Source organism: Corvus hawaiiensis, chromosome 2 (genome assembly GCF_020740725.1).
Source record: "Corvus hawaiiensis isolate bCorHaw1 chromosome 2, bCorHaw1.pri.cur, whole genome shotgun sequence".
In the NCBI taxonomy this organism is placed as follows: Eukaryota; Metazoa; Chordata; class Aves; order Passeriformes; family Corvidae; genus Corvus; species Corvus hawaiiensis.
The window spans coordinates 51,469,075-51,489,798 of NC_063214.1; the positions used below are offsets into that span (position 1 = coordinate 51,469,075).

The following is a 20,724-nucleotide window of genomic DNA, read 5'->3' on the forward strand; positions in this document are numbered from 1 at the left end:
GTCGTGGTTCAGTAACTATATTTTGCTCTTGACCTGTGCACAGTATTTCCATTAAAACATATCTGTCCGGGAGATTGTGCAAGGTTATTTGTCAGCCTGCATTACTGGGAAGCAATAATTAATTCTTAAAGCTGGAATATTTATCTTCTAAGGTATTTGGCTCTTTCTGCATTACTAAAAACATCCTCTTCTCAGGTTTCAAATGGTCCTTGTAAACATTTTGTAGTAATTTTACCCCTTGGGATGGTAAGCCAATATCAGCAAACATTTTTTTTGGGAGCAGTTCAGAGAAGAGGCGACTACACTCTCCCCCAGCTGGGGCAGTCAGCTGAACTACAGACTCCGGTCCTGCAGCTGATACTTCCTTCCACTCCCGTAAACAAATCCCAGAGCAGGCAAAGTAATGTGCCTGTTGTTTGGGGCTCAGAGCCTGAACCCTTCCATGAGCCTTTAAGAGCTTGGTAGTTTGATCTGAACCACACTCAGCAAGCAGACCTCCCAATGATCCCATTTCTTTTGGGCATTAAGAAGTCCAAATGTCCCTTTTAACCCTAGAAGATAGATCTGGCAGAAGCCCAAGGAGTGCAGAGGTCATGGAGCAACTATAGCGACAGCAGCGTGGTATTGGTAGCCCCTTAGGATCTGAAGTAGATAAGGAGCTGTTGCCTTCCTGTAACAAAACAGCAGGCAATAAATATGGATGTGATTAGGCTGATTTGGGTGAAAATTCATTGGTTGCACTCAGATGCTGAGAAAGAAAAGGCCTGGCTGTCACCCCAGTGTGCCCAGTGCCAGTGACGAGGGCAGCTGGTTAGCCCTGGGTCCTGTCTGTGGCTAGGGAGGCTCCCCTCACCTCAACAGAGACATCTCAGCAGCTTCTGAGTAAAGCATGCCCTGCAGCCCATGGAAAGGAGGTATGTCTGAGATAGATCATTTTGCTCCTCCATGGGGAGAAACCACCCTGCATGATCCCCCATCGTGGGCAGCCATCCCCGGTCTGTGCTCCCCAGCAAGGAGGAGATAAGCCCATGGTCCAGACCTACAGTACTTTTTCATTCTTCACTATCTTTGAGCCTCTGAACTGAGTTGGGGAAAAGCTGGCCTGGGCTTTAGACATGAAGTAACCACTCCATCAGTACAGACAGGAGGAGAATTTGAGGATTGTATATCAGAATTATGAATTTTTTTACCCTTTCTCTTACGCCTTCATGTTTTAGACAGCATATAGAGGCTAAACCAGAGAGCTCTGCTTGGGTTTATTGCATTCTTCAAGGTGTCCAGTATCCCATTCAAGCGGCAATGTCCCTGCAGATTAAAGGTACTTAAAACACAGCATTAGTCAAGAGGGAATTTTTACATCTGCCCAAGTGCTGTTCACATATGGCCTATTAAAAAGGCTCCTAATGGGCTGGTTTGTGGCTGTTGCACAACAAGGCTTTGGCTGTTATTAGAATGTGCAGATGAGCTACAGCACCTGCTCGGTGCTTGGGGCTCCCCATCCCTCAGACACGCAGCAAGGGGAAAGGTGCTGTATTATTTAAAGGAAGGCCTCAAGAAAGCACTGGTGCTTCTGCAGTGAGCTCAGTCAGAAGCAGCGTGGGCTCCATTTCCTTCAAACAGGTATCAGTAAGTGATTTGCTATTAAAAAATGTTCATAAAATTTCGTATCTGGATGCTCATGTTTTTTCAGCACATAGCAAATGGATGCAGATGAAGCGTGACTTCTGGTGACCCTTCAGTATTTAAACAGGGAGATGCAAACATAAGAGTTAGTCTGAGTCTCATGTGCCTCTCTCATGCCAATGATCCTGCTGTAGAAGAGCCTGTCTAGAATTAAGGGCTATTGGCAGGAGGCAGAGGTCTGTGCTAATTCAGGCTCATACCTTGAAGATAAAATATGCATCTGGTTGTTGAGGTGACTCCTAATTTTAGCTCTGGTGTTGAATAATGGAATAGCATTAATAGTCTGATGTAAACCTGTCCATATTTCTTATGCAAAATAACCATCTCGGTAGTGAAACAGACTCCTTTGATTTTGCCTGGATGCTGAAGAACACTGCACAATAAATATGCATTCAATTAGCTTAATGAGAGTGAACAAAGACGTATTGCCTAATATAGCTGCAATTCCAAGAACTGATGCATCAAATGCAATGAATTGTCTTCCCAGGCTTTTGTTTCAGGGATTTCTGATCAAGCTTGCTAGAAGGCATTATAATCTATTTGTCTGTGTTAATGAGACATTCAGATATGAAGCTGATAAAATATAAGGAAGACATGAAGCAGAACTGAGCTATTTTAACCTGGGCAGTGAGCTGTGTTGCTGGCTGCATTGTCCTCTTGCACAATAAAGGAAAAACACAGGAGGAAACAGGAATTTTCAGGGGTCCACCTTCATGTGGACACAGCAGAGGAGAGGTAAGGAGATGAGAGTTCTGCTCCCAGCCACACCACCCAGGCACGTGCCTGCGTGCTGTACAATGGGAACCAGTAATTGTAAAAGCTTCTTGCTTACCTGGAGGCAACACAATGGGCTCCACTCACTGCTTGTGCCCTTCCTGATCTTCAGCATCCTCCCAGTAGGGAGCTGAGCTGGCAGACATGCCTTAGATACTGGGGAGGTTCCTCCTGGCAGCTGACTGAAAGTCTCCATGGTCGTGCCTATGCTGCCAGCTGAAAGAGAGCTGGAGACTGAATCCCAGTCCCAACATCCAGCGGACTGGTCCATACCCACTCCTCTTAAAGCTGATTGCCCCTAGATTAGGCAGGTCTCCCTGAAATAGTATTCAATCCTGAGATTCTTCTGGGCCCTCTGGGATACTCAGGTCCTTAATGATTCTTTTTTTCCCCCTTGTTTTCTTTCCCCCTGCACTTCAAAATACCCCAAATTATTTGAGAGCTGTGTTTGAGCCTAAAAGAGTGGTATTTCTAGCATGCAAAACAGGCTTTCTGTTTCTTTGCATGAGGCTCATGGAGGCATTTTAGAGTGCCATGCCCAATAGGGTCCTGTTAAAGGTTGTATGGGCAGGACCTAGCACCACACCATTCATGCTGTCTTTTGGGACACAGCTTGTGGGAGCGAGCTGTTCCCAGGGCAGTGCTTGGAGGGAGCTGGCTGGGGCCACCCACAGAAGGCAGTGAGCTGTCAGCTGGAGTAGGTGGTCAGAATTCCACCACAGGGGTCCACTCCATGACCCTCCTTCAGGCCCCTGAACAGACAAACCTGTTCACTCCAGTGAAGATCAGGATTTTTCTGTATAGCTTGCCACTGGTGAAGAGAGTTTGGCTCCATTGTCTTTGTCACTCCCCTTAATGCAGGTTCAGGCTAATTTTAGAGCTCTCCTAAGCCACCTCTTTGTCAACTACCCAAATCCACATCCCTCAGCATCTCTTTGTGGCTTATGTTCTCTAGGCCACTGCCCATCCCGTGGAGTTTCTCCAGTTTCTCAATGAACTACTGAACTACAGGTCCTAAATGGGAAAACATTTCTGGGGCAGATTTACTAGCACTGAATAGAAAGGGAGCAATAACTACCCATCAACTGCTGGTTGCATTGCTCATAATGCATCTCCAGAGTACTGTTTGCTTCATTTGCATTGAATTCTCCCAGAAGTCTCATAGAAAAACCCAGGCCCTTCCCTGCATGGCTGTTATGTAGGCAGAAGGATGCCATCCTACACCAAAGCACCGGATTTGCACTGCTCTCGTTGAACTCCGTGGGATTTCTATTGTCACACATCCCAACTTTCTCAAGGTCCCTCTGGACTGCCTATCTGCCAGCTCTGCCAAATGGAGATGGCTGTCATTACTTCTCATCTATTACCATCTGTAAATGTGCTGAAAGTGCCCTCTGTGTCATCAGCCCGGTGACTGATGAAAATATTGAACAATATCAGCTCCTGTGTCATTCCCTGGGGTCCTCTGTTCATTACTGGCTGCCAGATGGCCCATCACAACATTGATTATAATTCTTTGACCTAATGGTCCAGCTAATTTTTGGTCCAGCTAATTTTCAATCCATCTAACAATTTGTTCATCCAATTCATGTTTGCTCAGGTTTTGCATGAAAATGCTGCAGGAGAATTTCCATCTATCAGAGCTGTTTCTGATCACTGTTTCTGATGATGGACAGCAGCCATGAGGTCAGATCAGCACCCTCAGGTGAATCCCATCTGCTCACCTGAATCTGAATACTTACAGCTTCTCAAAGTAGACCTTCATCTGTTTCTCCTCCTATTGGTTGTTCCCCTTCTTCCCAAATCATGCTGGATACGTGAAGGTGTGGGAGTAAGCCTTGCCAATGGAAATATATGCAAAAAAAGCATGATTTTTGCTTGTCATCTTTTTGCTTATCATCTGTCAGTGGGTTGGCTCACACGTTTGTCGATGGACTCAAAATTTCTCCACGTTTGCTTTTGCTGCTAAGACACATGTAGCATCCATCCTTCACATTTCTTCTTGTCCCATGCAGTCTAAGCTCCAGCTGGGCTTTGTCCTTTCTGATTTCATCCCAGAGTGAATGAACAATGCTTGCAGGTTCCTTTTGGTTGTCTGCCCATGTTTCCAGTTGTTATGTCTTATTTTGCATGTCAGTTAACTGAGAATATACTTGCTCAGACAAAATGCTGCACAAGGGGATGGTTTGCTCCCAAGCTGTCATTTTCATACTCCCTGAGCCACTGTTACTCTTCTCTGATCTCCCAGGCCTTCAGCTAGATTTAGGGTGTCAGGTCACAAGCATTCCTCCTTGGCATCCCACCTCCACACTGCAGTTCCCCATCTGTTTGCGCTTTGGGTCCATGGCACCGCCTCAGATCTCACCTCGTTTCTGAGAACCGAAGACATAGTCCTGAGGAGCCCTCCTGCCCTCAGGCATTTCGACAGTTCAGCTCCCTCTCTGTGGGGCTTGTCTTGTCTCCTTCATGTCAGCTGTAGAGAAGACAACAAATAATGGATATAAACTGCAGCATGGGGATTTAGGCAAGACATTTGAACATAATTTCTAAGAGTCTGGGCAGTTAAGTCTGGAAAAGGAATACAGCAATCCCATACAATCTTACTCTTCAGAATTTTTTAAGAGGAAAGAAGAGGGAAGTGGGGTTAGGTATTCCTGTGCTGGGTCTGGAAAAGCTGGAAGAATTCCTAAGCCCCGCTCAGCCCCAGTTTTCTGTCCTCTCTTCAGTGTACCATCTGCCTTGTTCAGTCATTTCTGCTCATTTCAGCTCCTTTCTCCACATGACCAGGTCCTCAAGGGCTCCCTCTGACCCTCCCATTTTCTGGTCTAGAAAAATGCATTTCATTCCTTCACTACCAGGAGCTCCATCTCTTCATGGCCAGCAGATCCATCTCTTCATGGTTTGAAAAGCAATGGAGTCACACTAGTGGGTGCCTGTGAGCACACAAGGTCCTTGGGGAAAGGGGCTGTTATCCTCCCCTGGAGAAGGCTGCCCACCCACCCATCAGCTCCTCCCCAGAGGACACAGAGAAATGCAGGGAATGTGTGCTGCTGATCTTGAAAGGGAGCTGGAAATATAAACCAGAACAAGTCTCCCCCTGGCATGGCTGCCCACCACCAGCATTGGGAATGCTGCTGAGTGAGATGGAATTGGCCACCTCCCTTTGCCCGTTGGAGCAGCTCCCACCTAGCAGGGAACCCATGCTCTCAGGCATGACCATCAGCAGCAGCTCAAACATTGCCAGGGATCATTTTAGATGACTTCATTTAGAGAATCACTCAGCAAATACCAGCAGAAATCTGGTATAATTGTCATAATTTCCGCTCTCAGCAGTAACTCCCTTTTGTCCTCCCCATATGACAAAACAACACAGCTGTGCCCTGTGGTCCTGTGGTCAGGACACTTCCTCCATCTCCAGCTCAGCAGCGTGCCATGGAAAGGTTATACCACCTCATCAGTTGCTATCAAGTGTGGGATGTGGGGCTCTGTGCTCGCTGGAGAGGAAAGCCCTGGTGCTCAGGGTGCAGCTTGGCTCCCCAGGGGAGGCTCCAACGGATACCACCCCTGCAAGGGCAGGAGCTGCTCCCACCTGTGCTGCCCACCCTTGCTTTCCCCAAAAACTTCAGTCAAACCTGGGCTGAAGCTCTTCACTTCAGCATGTGCATTTCTAGAAAAAACAGTGACATCTAATCACATTCACTCTTCCTCAGGCCTCCTGCAGGTCAGGTTTACCCCATGGGAGCCACAGTTAAGAACACTCACAGCCATCCCAAGTCACAAATCTCTGCCCCAGTTAACAAAAACCAGATGTGATAAAAGCAAAACCATCTCTAACCTCCACATTACCTAATGAAATCAGCCTATTCCATGATGAGCTTGTGCAATGTGAAGTTTCACAGCTCTTCAAAAGTGGTTTATTAAACTATTAACCCATGGATGTTCACTGCTTTCAGTTCCCAGTCAACACTCAGAATTTGCTGCAAAACTGTAAGGAAGGTGGGATCTAGTTCTGGGATAGTGTTTTGCACATTGCAAAGGGTGGAGATAGGGAAGGTGATGTTTCTTTTGGGGGACAGGTATTGTACATATAACAGTGTGCACTCAAGTAGTACAATGCAACTGCTGTAAGTATTTATACTATTTAAACAACATTTAAAATGGGGAAGCCTCAGGAGGCCTCCTGAAGTTTGTCAATACCAATTTTAGTCCTAAGGACACTTTGTGGCATCAAAGGCCTTAATGAAAGATTTCCCAAAGCAAATGGGAACTTGGAAGACTTTTATATCTTATATTTTTTCTATTTCTTATGTTCCTTTTCTTCTCCTGATAAACTCTGTATAATCTATCCACAAGCAGGTAGTCTGAGAGAAGACTTTATTACTGACAACTATGGACAGTAGTTTCTTCTGTCTGAAAAATAAAGATAGATTTGTATAGTCTTTGCTGCTGCTCTCAAGAAAATGCCACTTTCCTCACCAGAAGTCAAAGGCAGGCTAGACTTTTCTTACCTATTTTTCTAAATTATTTCTAATATTATAAATTTTTGCTTTCACAGCACAAGTCCTGTGGTGTGACTTTTACTTTAAAACCCTCGGCTCCAGGAGACAAATCTCTCCTGTCATTCAATGCAAATTTCTAACCTTCACACACTAAAAGAAAAGTCATGGGCAATGATCTAATGCAACCCATAGGCCCAGAAAATTAGAGAACATCCTGATCTCCAAAGCTTATATTTTAAATTGTATGATTTTAAAATCAATCTATTAATGTGGAGAATTAGGAAAGAGAAAGGATGGCTTGTGGTGATTTTTCTCCCTTCTCCAGCTTTTCTGTACTTTAAGAAAATGGCCATGCAATCCATTGGAGTGAGCTGAGGAAAGTAGTGTCAGCCAAAATCATTGAGTCATGGAAATCTGGGAGCTGCAGCTCTTGAGAGTTCTAGACAGGGGTTGGTGTGCTTTGGGAAAGGAAATGCTGGTTACTGTACATCATCTGCTTGCTTTCCTGTTGCACTCTTCCTCCAGGATTGGGGAAATTTGATTGATTTGTCCCTTATGCTTGTCGGAAATGTTGCTCACTGGGGACTCTGACAGCTTTGTTTAATCTCCCCGGGGCTGTGCTCAGAGGCTTGAGCAAGTTGCTGCTGTCAACAGCTCAAATTTGAATCAGGCCCTGGTTGCTATCAATCAGCATGGGGCAGAGGGTTGTGCTCAGCTAGGAGAGCCCAAGCAGACAGCTGAGGGAGGAAAAGTGCAGCAAGCAGAAGCCTTGTGTGCACAAGCCTTAGCTGGGGGCGACTGCCTGGGGCAGATTGCACTGAGGACAGGAGCTACTGACACCGCTTAGCCCTGACTCAGTGAAGAGGGTGGGATGTGGGCATTAGTCCTATCTCCTAAAATGAGCTCAGTAAGTGCTTGTAGGCATCAATGACGTGAACAACCTTGGGAGGCTCTTACCTCAGAGGTAGGATCCACCTCCACCAGAAATTTATAATGCTCAGAAAAGACTTGCTGAGTCTTCTTTCCCTCTGCGCACAGGCTAACACTGAGCCCAGGAATCTCAGCGCACCTGAGCAAGAGCTTTTGCTGTGGCAGGGAGTACCCTCGGCTCTGTGGCAGCCCAAGGTGGGGATCTCGCTGTCTGTTCCCAGCCTCATAGAGACGAGCACGTGGCAGCTCAAGCTGAGCACAAAAGAGAGAATACAAGAGAAAGTTACAGGGTCTTTTGTAAAGACTATTTTTTCCCGTTTTCCAGCTCTGTTGTGGTAGCCCAACCCCCCAATGGGCTGGGTGTCTATCAAGCTGGTGCCATCCACTGGGTGGATTCCCCCGCCCAAGATAGTGGGTCTGGGGGTGGATCCTTGGGCGGGACTGAGGTCTGAAGTCACACCCCATACTGGGCGGCACCCTGGTTCAATTCCTCCCCCTGTTCTAGAATGTTCTCCCCTATTAGGTTGATCATTGGCTCCTTGTTGTAACTCCCCCCTCCCGGTTTCCCCTATTGGTCCTTGTTGAATTGTATCCACCCCCTTGCTTGTACCTCACTGGTTGTTTCCCTTTTCCGCGCCTTGTTCCACCCCACTATAAAATGTCATGCACAGCCTTCTTCGATGCTTCCTTGGTCTGTAGTCCTCTCTCCGGTAATGTGGTGGAACTCGTACCAAGAGCCCCTCCTGTCTTCTTTGTCTCCGGGTCAATGTGAGCCCACTCTGTCAGCTCCCTGACGTGCTTCCTCTAAGGAGGAGCCAGCACGTGCATCCATCTTGTGCTATTCCTGCACCAAAGTTGTCCGGCGAGGACGTTGCGGAAGCGACGCTGTATCCCCTCTGTCTGAGGGCACGCCAAGGCTCGTGCTGACGAGCTCAGCTAGGTCACAGCTTATAATAAGTATATAATCTCATCTTGTTAGCATGTACTGGTTTTGTGTGTATAATGCAGTCTTAAACCTCTGCTGAGTTCTGTGTGACTAACATTTTCTGCTGAGCTCCTCATCAAGTAGAGGCACAGGCTCCAGGCCTGCTGGGGACAACTACTGGTCCTCTGTGGTGGGGTGCAGAACCACACAGCCTGTACTCCCTACCCATCCCTGTCCCTGCACCCCTTGTTCGGATGCTGGCTCTCCTTCCTACCCTTGTTTTTGCCAAGAGACTGGACGTCACTCCTCTAGCCTGGGCAGAGCAGGGTACCCTGTACTCTCAATATTCCCAAATGTGAGTTATTATTAGGGTGGTGGTGGCTTTTGCTGCATAGGTTGGTGTGGATGTTTTTTTCCCCTGCAGAAGGAGATGAATGGAGGAGCTGGTGGGTTAAATGTAATTGGGTTTGTTTCTGCTGCAGTGGCCTGAATGGGTGATGGATGGTCAAGCCGAGTGGAAAGGAGGTCCTGTCATCCCCTGCTAACAGACCTATCGTGCTCTTTCAGAGGAAGGGGTCTCACCAGGGCATCCTCCAGGAGCCTTCTGGAAGAGAGAAGTGTTTGCATACATCCACAGGGACATCATCCACACCTCCCCAGCTAGGACACCAAGGCTTGGAAAGCACCGGGTTTACTCAAGCCTTTGTGCTCTGTCCCACATACCTTTCAGTACAGTCCTGAGTGCTGGCCAAAATTTATTTCTTTCTTCAGAAACCTCACTTATGTCTGGCAGTCTCAAACACTGTGTTTCAAACTCCTGTGTGCTTGACCCGTCCTCAGAGCCATCTCCAGTATGCCAAGGTTTCTTCAGTTTGCACTCCAGAAATTTCTGCTGGTCAGATGAGACAATCTAATTTGCTGGTTTAACTTCCCTCAGGTTACTCTGAAGACACCAGTCAAGTTGAAGCTGGCTTGTGGCTTCTAAGAAAAGTGCCAGGTGATTCCTGCAGTGTGGCTAGTAATGCTTGGCTGAGGCAGAGAAGATGGGAGAGAGAGTGAGATAAACCAGGACAAGATGCTGTGGGCTATTGCACTTCCTTACAGAGCCAAACACTCCATACCCTTCAGCTTCACTTCCTGGCTTACCTGCTCCCCACAAACGGCCTGCAAGGACATCATGTTTGAAGAGTGGCATTACAAGAAGCCTTTTCAGTTCTCAAGCTCCCCTTTGTTATCCTCTGCTCGTGAGAGTTGTGACAATGGCACCAGTGACCGCAGATGTAGGTGTACGTCGGTTCCTGGCAATCTCCACCCCCTGCAGTCTGTTCTTACATAAGAGTCGGGGACGAGGCTTGACAAAAATATTTTCCACTTAAAACAATGAAACAGTCTCGATGACATCATTTGCCAAGCAGCTGCAGACAAAGAGCTTGGGGGTTTTTTCCCCAAAAATGGGGTTACACATTCTTCCTACCAGACCCAAGTAAATTCATTGCCAACACTGAGCTCATTGCTGGAAATGATGAGGGTGCTTGGGGCACAGAAGGTGTGATCAGCACCAGAATGGCTGTGGCTGGTTCTGCGTCCTGCCTGGTTGGCAGTGTCAGCAGTAACCCAGCTGATGAGCTGATACACCCCCACACTGCTGGAGGATTTGTCTTCTTTCCTTCTTCAGAAGAAGTACAAGAAACTGGTTGAACTGGGCTGTTGAATCTTCTTCTGCTTCTGAGTCTGCTTCTGTCTGCAAAGCAAAACTCCCAAACTTCCACACAACCCACAGGAAGAATATATAAATCAGAGGAATGGGCCGAGAGGTGCCATGAAGGTACTTTTCACAGCTTTTACCTTCTACCTGTTGAAACCCTGACGTTCCTAAGCAGTTGCTTTGATTTTACAATATCCAGGCAGCTTTGGAATTGGAGCTGCTAAAATCGGGACCAAGCACTTTCCGAAATGGTAGTGAATTGCTTTATCTTCCCTGGATTGCTCAGTGTTCCCGCTGCTTCATTGAGCAGGCAGCCTGTGAGCTGTGATGCCAAACCTTCCTGGGCGCTATGCCTTTAGCCCCCAAGGCCCCTGCTACACTTTGCTGAGAGATGTTCTGATGGTGTGGCATTGTTCCTGAAAATCATAGGTTTTTCTGCAATAAGAGCAGAATTATATCTGAGGGTATGAAACTTCACTGCTTCTCAAGGGGGCTTGAGAAGTAAAGCGTTATTTTACTGGTTGTGGTATCTGACCGTTATAAAGTAGGGAAAGTTGTTCTGGAAGCAAGAGCCACTATGAAGGCCGAAGTGCTGAAATGAAGTTTTTATTGCAAATGCATTCCTGCATCTTCTCTAAAGATTTATTTTTTTTATAGACATAGAAATATTTTGGTTTGTGCTTAGTTTGCCATCTCTTTTTTCTTTGTTATTTTCCGATTATTCCCCCATCCAGTCTGATAGCTGTGCCTTGTCTTCTTGTAGTCATTGGCTAACTGCATCTTGAGCATCTCTATTGTGTAGAAGTGAACTGAAAACCAGGGTTTGACACAAAGAGAATGTCAAAAGATGAATAGAGAAGCCAATTCTTTTTTCATTTCATTTTGTTGGGAGTGAAAACTGCCTTTATTTTTCAGGAACAGCAAAGTGGTAGTGTTTATGAGAGTACAAAAAATAAAACTTCACTGATTATGGTTAAAAATGAGATTCAAGAAAAAAAACCATTTAAGTAAAAACTTGCTTTTATCCTACTGCTTATTTCACAAAAGCTTGTTGAGTCACGTGCTCTGAAGGGTACCTGGCGGGGAGAGGGATTACATATTCCACACCAAGATGACAGAAAATGCTTTAAATTTTTAGCTTGGCTTTTTTTGAGAACAACTAAATCTTCATTGATTTTTCTAGAGATCAAGGCTGAACATACGTAACTGGAAAGAACAGCCCCAGGGAGAGCAGAAAAAAGAAATGCATGACACTTTACATTGATTTAGCCTGTTATGTTCTGCTGGACAAACAGGATATAGCCAGAAGAGCCATTACACATCATTGTTTCCAAAGATGGCCTTGATATTTGCAAGTACTTACACACAATTACAGCTTTAAGTACAGTAACAAGTGGTAGAGCTTTGCCCTTCCCTCTTTATCTTTTAAGTAATAAAATTACACACAGTGCTTCTGAGTCATCCAAAGAAGCCTGAAGAGGTGGGCAGAGCATCACTATCTTCCCATTTGTAGGGAAGGTACCAAAAGAATGGAGAGAAAAAAAACGTAGCAGCTATGAAGAAGGAGGAAGGCTTTTCCATACAGACAAGATGCTCTTCTGGTTCTTACTACCTGTTGGGAGCTGAACTTTCCAAAATCATTTTAACTCCCAGTTCCTGGGGAACACATTCAAGGTGTTGCCTGAACACCAAAGAAGAAAAGTTTGAATTAGGCTTTACCATTTCCAGCTTCACATTTTGGGCAGTGAAGCACAACCAAATCAACCAGCTGTCGAAAATCTCTCCTGAACAGAAGGAATTATATGACTATTAGTTAAGATCCAATCAGTGATTTTAGAGAAGTTGCCACCATCAAGTTCTCATGTCACTTTTTGTTCCCAGTGGAGAAGGCGTGAACTCAAGTTGCTTTTGACTTGATAAAAATCTATTCAGGGGTCGGGGACTGGAAACACTGCACATATCTCCCAGAAGAGCAGTACATTTGCTTTCAGCCCAGAAAACCTGAGAAAGTCTTAGTTAGGACTTACCTGAATCACTGCTTCTCAAACTTTTATGCAGGTAGCCTCACCTCTGTTTTTACTTCTTGATTCCTTTATGGGCTTTCAACCCTATTCCATTTCCAGGATCATGAACAACTTCGTGTCTTACTTCCTTACTTCTCACTCCCTTTTTCATTCTGGAAGTCTAAGGACATGCTCATGACTTGAGGATGGATCAGTAATCCATATACTGAGCGCCCAGATTCTGCACAGCTTTTTCCATACTGCTAAACAGTGGAGACTAGATGAGTAATTCTGGAGACTAAATATTGCTGGAGACATACCCCAGCCTCAATGCCGTGCTGCTCTGGGTGTTCACAACCCTCAGGGCTAGTCCTTCTGTAGGAGATTTCTCTTGAAAAGTGATAGCTGAAGACATCCAGATTGGAGCCAGGGAATGAGCTCAGAGTGTGGACAACTGCTTGGGGGATTCAGTACCTGAGCTGTCTCCCTGGGTCTCTTCTACTCTGTAAAGTAGGTACATCCTTTAAAGACTGGTTGTTCTTACACCTTTAGTCCATTTACATGTTTTTCACAGAAGCAAGTGTGGCCCCAGGCCAGCAAAGACATCTATATCTTAGACAAAGGTAGCAAGTTCTTACTGGACAGCCTGGGCAAAGTGTAGTCAAGTAAGAGTCACTTGAGCTTGAGTGAAAATACCACTGGGGTTCAACTTCTGCCTGGGTAGAAGTCAGAGGACGAGGGAAGTCCCAGATTACCACCTGATCCATCTCCTGATTGACCCAATTCAACCGTGCCCTTCTCTGTAGACTGTACCTGAAAATGAACAGATGGATGAATGAATGGATGGATGGATAGATAGAGAAACAGAAAACATATTTGATGTGTTAATTGCCTGAACTGCTAAATTCCCTGGATTGGTTTCTGTCCTTCTTAGTTCCTCCTGAGCTAGAGCTGTCAGGAAGATGGCAGAAAATGGGAAGAGCTAAGATAATGTAAAGTTATGGTCACATTTGTCACAGTTGCCTTTGAAATGGATACCACAAAACATGTGGTGTAAGTACACTTATGCCTGGATCTAGTCTCCAGGACTTTCTGTCTAGTGGGTAAGTCCCACCAAATTCCCTTTGACTCAGTAAAATCAGTAATTGCTGTCCCCAGCAGTATCATACTCACCCACCTTTTGGCCAGCAGTGCTTCCACAGGTATTTCCCAGCAATACACCTGCATTGCACACTTGCCTCTCTCTCTTTTCCAGATAAATGAGGACTGTGCCTCTGTTTCATTCTGGGGACATTTGTGGGATGAGTGTGAGGACCCTGGGTATCAACTCAACTTTGGCCAAGGATTGTATTTAAGGTCAAGCCCTTGCCCATGGTCCCTGCCTGAGCCCCAGACAGTGAATGCACACACTCAGGACACAAAAACAAGAGCCCAGGATATTTTGACCTGATTGCTGATGTGAAGTATTTGCAGATCTGTGGAACAAAGAGTTCTCCTATGCTTTGTCTCCATAAGGGTCCCCTTCAATTACCTGCACTGGATGCTGTGACACCTCAGCTTATGTAACTGCCTGAAGTATATACCTGTAGGGCTGCAGTGCTACTGAGTTGCTGCTCCTCTGCCACAGCCGTGGAATCCTGCTTTTGTTGGACCTCTGTGCAATAAAGGCTTCATTCACTCTGTAGTGCTATTGTTCCTTTCCAAGTGGCTCTTAGGTTTCCTCTCCCTTAGTGCACTGCTGCAAGACCTTTATAAAAGATAAAAGACAACTGATTCATTGTTTGCTAACAACTCCTGCGTTGTGAAGCGGCTGAACACTTGGTCTCCAACACTTTTTCATCACTGTGGGCCTGGCTTGGCCCTCTCTGGAGCCAGCAGGACTTTATCTTGATGTGAATTAAACCTCAGATGCTGTGGCTGATATCAGTAAGTAAAAAAAGGACAAGCCTGGTGTTCAGAAGTATTGTATAGAATAGACAGAAGCACACTTGCTTCAGAGCTGGGGATTAGGAATTCTGGTCAGTGGGGCTGATCTTGATGTTCACAGCCATGGGTTGCCCTCCCAGAAGTGATGCTGTGAATTAGCACACTTTTCCTGCTGGGTAACGGTCTCTGCTGTAGAAGAGTCACAATGTGGTTCATGAGCAAGCAATTGTATGTAATATTTATGAATCTGTAGTGTATTTATCATCACAAGTCTGCTGAAGGAAGTATTGGGCAGGCAATGATAAAGGCCAAGGAACTGACAGATCTAATTCTGCAGCCTGAACTGCTTGGCATAACTTTAACTGGAACTAAGGGTTTTGGTGTCAGTTCCCTCTCCTGACAGTGTCACCAGCTGTAATGTTCCTACGTCAAGCTATCAATCCCTGTTTATTCAGATGGCTGGCTGCTTCTCTGGGCAGAGATCTCCTGGGTTCCCAGGTTAGCTTCCCGAGCTTCTTAACATCCGTAAGTTCCTGACAAGTGGCGTTTGTGCATATATAGTGGATCTGCTGCTTCCCTGACATTGGAGAGCAACTGTGCTAGTGTTGGTGTATGGAATGATTTGAGAGGAGTCCCTGGCAGTCTTGTCTGCAATTGTTTTGAATAATTTAGTAAAGCTGACCAAGATTTGGGAAGGACATCTAGGTGACTTTTAAGGTCACTTCCAATCCAAACCTTTCTAAGAGTCTGTGATTTCCATGCAGTTTTCAACTATTTAATCAGACTTAAGTCTACTTTATTGATTGCAAAGCATGAATGTTCATTGATTTGACTGAATTGGCCTGTTTCACAAAAAGCCTGTGGTTTTGGAAGAGCTTCTATCTTTTAAGGACTGCTCTATGTTTTATAGCTTCTCCTCCTGGGCTGCATACTCCAGCCACTGTTACTAGACCGGCAGCAGTTTGCATGCAGCACCTGCTGAGATGACCCAATGACTCTTGGACAAGGAACCTGGTAAGGTTTTGCTCTCAGCTTCTCTAGTGCACCTCTGCCCATGTGATTTTCTTTTTTTTTCTTTTCCGTAATTAAGTGTAGTCATAATAAATACATCAGGCATAAAACAATCTCCTACCTCATAAAAGGTATCCAGGTAAATTGCCCATGTTTGTGTGGGAGTGTTTTCTTTTTCACTGGCAAAGTTTCCTTATAAGGAGTAGTAACAATGAAGATTCTGTTAAAGAAAAATGTGTATTGAAGGTTTACTATTTCCCTGGTTTTCTGTAGAATGATTTACGCAAAGCTGTGAGTCACCAGCTGAAGTTCAGCGTCTGAAATTGCTGGCAGAGTAAATTAATTTTGTGCATGAGAGATCAGTAATCTGCATGCATTACAGTCAATTCATAATTGCTTTAAAATCACATGGCAAATGATTATAATTAGGACAGGAGCTGTTCAAATCAAGAACAAAAGAAGGCCAGAACCTAAATCTATTCATTGCTACATTTCTCCTCCTTGAAGGTTTATGAAAGACATCCCAACTCCTAACTGGAAAGCACAGTGGAAATCATTACTGCCCCTTCCAGCTGCAGTGGATTTGTCAGTGAATTTGGCAGAAATGCTTGTGAAGTGCAACATTTATTCTTAGTACATGTCACAGGGACCTAGGCATAAAGGCCTAAAATAGAGCAGGTCTTGAGAGCAGTAACTTCATTGTCCTGCCTGGATAGTTGACCCTACCTGGAAAATTGAAATGACCTCTGTCTATGAGTGTTCTGTCTCCTCCACACCCAGGCTCTGCAACATCTATCACTACAGACCTTCCTCTAAGGGGTTCTCTCTTTAGAAGCAAGGAAGAGTCATCTATATGTAAAGGGAGTATCTCCAAAGGTGAAAGATGCCTCAGGAAAGTACATGTCATTCTTGAAAAAGGTTACTATCCATTAGCCCTACACACTGTAGGAGGCCTGAGACCATGGCTAAGTGACTAGAAAAAAGCAGAACAGAATGAAATCTTGAAAGGAGATATTCTGCTGGTAGAGGCTAAAACCAACACAGAGGCACCCTACCTCCACCCTCAGCCCCCCATACTGATAGTGCAGAGACAGGAGTGTGAGCTGAGCCTACACAAGCCCCAGCAGCCTGACTGGGAGCTCTTGCCACAGCCCCCATCTCACTGGTGGTGCAGAGGCACAGTCCCTTCCTGCAAGGTTCTCCATGCCCCAGCACACGATGGGAGATGGCACATCTCCTGGCAAGGCCAGGAGCTGAGGGAGACGGGGGAAAACCTCGAACACGTGTGAGGGGGTGATGCAGCACATCAGCATCTGAAATATTACCCAGGGTTTTGAAACCATCTGAGCAAAGACAAGGTTTAAGGGGGACTTCACTGCAAGCTGTGGCTTTTGCCTCTGGTTATTTGTGCTTCATCCATGCACAACGGGCCAGGTGGGAGGCAGTGCCCACGCAAATGGTGGGCTGTGGGACAGCACGGCCCCACTGCTGCCAGCAGACAAGCTCCCCCAGCCCCATGGGAGGGCAAAACTTTCTGAAGATAACTCCACTCAGGAGAAGGATGCTGACTCCAAAATGCGTAGGCATAACTGATTGAAAGAAGTGAACTCACACAGTTTACAGCAGCTGGTACAGATCATCATTTAACTGAATCAGAACAGAGCAAAAGCTTCCTACTCCAGAAATCCAGATGAATGTGATTAATTCCTGTGAAATTTTATTATCAACAGGTTATATTTGGTCTTCATTTGAAGATTTGTGTAATGGTCTTTTTTTGCAAGGTCAGCAGTTGTGCTGTGCCTGCTTTCTCACCAGTCTGGAAATCCCTAGCACTCTGTGCACCTTGGCACACACACGTGACACAGAGCTGCTGTTTTGGCAAGGTCAGTCCAAGGAGTGAGGCCATGGCCATTCCCTGCATGAGATGGGGACCATTGCCAACCCCACTGCTGGTGTATGCAGAGGTGGAAGACCCATTGCTCAGCATCCCAGAGATGCCAAGACTCTGGCATCTTAGTATAATTTCTGTTCTTAAACACAACTTCCATCAAACACACACACCCAAGAGAGATCTATTATTTTCTCTTCACAGGTGAGAGAGAAATAATATCAGCAGGCAGTTGCTGCTGCCAGGAAAAATAGAATCTTCAAGCTGGGTGGCTGCTGAAGTCCCTCAAGCAAGAAAGTTTTCTCTCCTCTAATGACTTCTGGATGACATAGCAAACCCTCTTACTCGATAGCCTGCAGTTTACATGAGAATTGCTTCAGAATTCCTCTAATGCGTGCTTAAGATGGGATTGATCTGAGGAAGGATTCTTGATTCTCTTGCTAAGGCTCTAACCAGAAGGACTTTCTCCAAGTGACATATCCTAGATCACACCATCCTTTTGCTCTCAGCAAGCCAAAGCAGACAGTGCTCCTGCCTGGAGAATTCAATAACTGTCCTGAATAGCGCAAGAAGCTCCAAGGCCCGGAGACACCATATTTAATACTAGCAATCAAGCCTGCTGTCATGCCCAGATTTAGCCTCCCTTTCAGCCACACAAGAACTAGAGAAAAGAAACTTCAGCAGGATCAGTGCATTTTCACTGATAACAAATCCAGACAATGCAGGATCCAGACTGGTGCTCTTTCAAGAGACATGTGTGAGTCACTAGAGCTGTTCCCAGGATACAAAATGTTTGGAGTGATGACCAGAGGTCAAGGTGCCTTTGCTCTGATGCAGCTCAGCAGCAGTGAGGCCGTGCAATGTGCACCAACTTGGCAGACACAGCTGGCGGGGTAGCTATGGAGACATTGCTGGTTAGGAATAAATAAGAGTGCTGTCAATCACTAGTGGAAAACCAGATGTTGTGAGATTGCATTTGTGGCTAGCCAGCTGACAAAGTGACAAATCATTTATCTGCAGGAATAGGAGAGTTTGGCATAAAGATGTTTCTTTTGAAATGGCAAAAAAGAAGTCTGATGTGTTTCAACTGATTGGTTAAGAGCAGTTTAAAGCCAGGGGAACAATGGACTGAGATTAAAATCTCTAAGTAAAAAGAGGCAGTTTAGATTTCAGGTGCTTTGAATGTGTGCATTTGTGAATAATTAAGATGATCCTTAAGGGGTTGTGATAGTGTTTTTGTATGTCCCCAGATAAATGTAAAAGAATCTGGCTATCAGTTTAGCCTTTGCACACATATCATGCTCTGCAAACCTGGCAAGTGCAAAGCTGAAAGGGGGCTACACAAAGGCTTCAGAAAGTAAGTCCTCTGAACAGCTCCTGATCTGAGTGGTGGGAAGAGATGTGAGCAGATGGGTACCAACTCATCCTTCTGCCATAAGATGATCTGTGAGCTCTTAAGATAGTTCAAAGTCATATGTCCTAAAGAATTGTTGTTGGGGTGATTGTTCATTGGTGGGATCACATGGCTATCGTTTAGGACCAGAAAGGCTCTTTCCACGGTGGTCTTATTAAAGTCCTGCTGTGCATTTCTCAAGCCTCCCTTGCAAGCCAGACAATGCATCACATTATATTACAACCATGTGCTTTTTACCCTCTTCTTTTTCCCAGGTCTAGGACAAGATTAGTCTTTGATGAGGTATGGTAGTTCTGGAAGAGGGAAATAGTAGTCTAGGTCTGCTTTCATCCAAAACTCACAAGCTTATGTGGTCTCTGTTCATCTACTGGAGAGACCAACAGTCAGTATAACAGGCACAGACAATGAGTTTTATCATGCTGTCTGTAACAGGCAGGTCCTTGTGAAGTCTAGCCATGTTAACAGCATGCACTGGAAACTGGACTTCTGTTTTCTTCTAGAACAGAACAGCAATCTGCATCATAAATGAATGGGATGGGATATCTACATCCCATGTAACAGCAGCTCAGCAAATGTTTGAAGGGGCTTCTTACAATCTCAGCTGTATCCTTCAAGTCAGTTCAGTATGGCTCAAGCAAACTTGGACAGGACATGCTGTTACAGGAGCATAAAGGCTGTGATGGGCTGAGGAACAGGTAAGGTAGGAAGCAGCAAGAAATGCTATGGAGCACTCTGCAGCAGCTGGACTTTGAAGGCTGAATCTGACTTAATTTTCTGACTTCCTTTTGATTAGGGAGAAGATGGTTGTGAAGACGGCAGCCAAGAAGCAGCCAGACTGGAGAAGGTCTAGCACTGTCTATAGAACCACTGGATGTCAGAGTGCAGTTGGACTCTTCATTGACAGAGAGGGGGTGAGACATCAAGCATCATGGAGATATTTGTCAAGGAACACATGTCATTAAAAGCTTATCCTGCAGATGTTCCTAATGCCTCTTCTTACTTGGCATCTAGAAGAAGATTCCTCAAGGATATAAATTATTAACCATATAATGACATGGACACTTAAAAGGATATTCCCATCTGGAGCATCATGAGTTGTAGAAGAAGATGCAAGTCCAGATGTTTATTCATTAGGCACACCATTAGAAAAAGCACAGTGCTCAAATAGGCAGGCTGCTTTATGCAGCATCATGAATTATTAGTCTGAGTTATACAGACTTACAGTCAACTTCCCTGTCTCCTGCCAGCAAGCTTTCCAGTCTCACATACCAACACAGTTCATGTGCAGGGTAGATTTATTGAATTTCTCTCAGCTAGAGACTACCCAGCCTCATTCGTTTTAGTCTTAGGTTTTCTTGGGTGGTAAAGGTGCAGATTTCTACATTTTTGAAGTATGCTTAAGCAATTTCCAGAAAATAGATGCAGATCAGTACGTGCTCCAGTGTTACCTAAATGGTCCTTAAGAAATAGACAGCAGATGTTTTAAGGCAGAAAAACCCAGCATTTCACAAACAGTCTCAAGTTCTGTTTATTTAAAGAATGTACTTAATAAGTCCATTGTGAGCATAATCATAAATAAAGTAAAATGGATGCATTTGCCATGACACTTTTAGCTGGAACTTTTCCGGATTTGTTTTCTTTGGAGTTCTGTAAGAGCTGAAGACTCAAAAGGTGACCTTCATAATTCATTAATCATCACAAAACACTTCCTTGAGGGAAAGAAATATGAAAGGCATGTGCAGTGCTGAAAGAGGGCAGCTTGATTCACAGCAGATTTGAGAGTCTGGGCTGTGAGCCAGAGGATGATTTTTCTGAAAGATACGGTCCATCCAGCCCCCAGGTGCATGGGGGGTCCATCCAGCCTGGTGTGCATGGTTGTCCCCCCCTCTGGCTTGCCTGTTCCTTCCACCCTGACACCTCCTGCTGGCTCTGCAGAGGTCAGGGCTCACCTCTTTTGGCAGCTCAG

At 45.3% G+C, this 20,724-nt stretch overlaps 1 long non-coding RNA gene across 1 annotated transcript; it reads left to right on the forward strand.

The window, feature by feature from the left end:
* Positions 1–1,470: 1,470 nt before the first annotated feature.
* Positions 1,471–20,249, forward strand: LOC125321714. Its single transcript, XR_007201656.1, has 3 exons — positions 1,471–1,620; positions 15,356–15,459; positions 19,552–20,249. It is a non-coding gene; the product is annotated as an uncharacterized LOC125321714 (long non-coding RNA).
* The last annotated feature ends 475 nt before the right edge of the window (positions 20,250–20,724 follow it).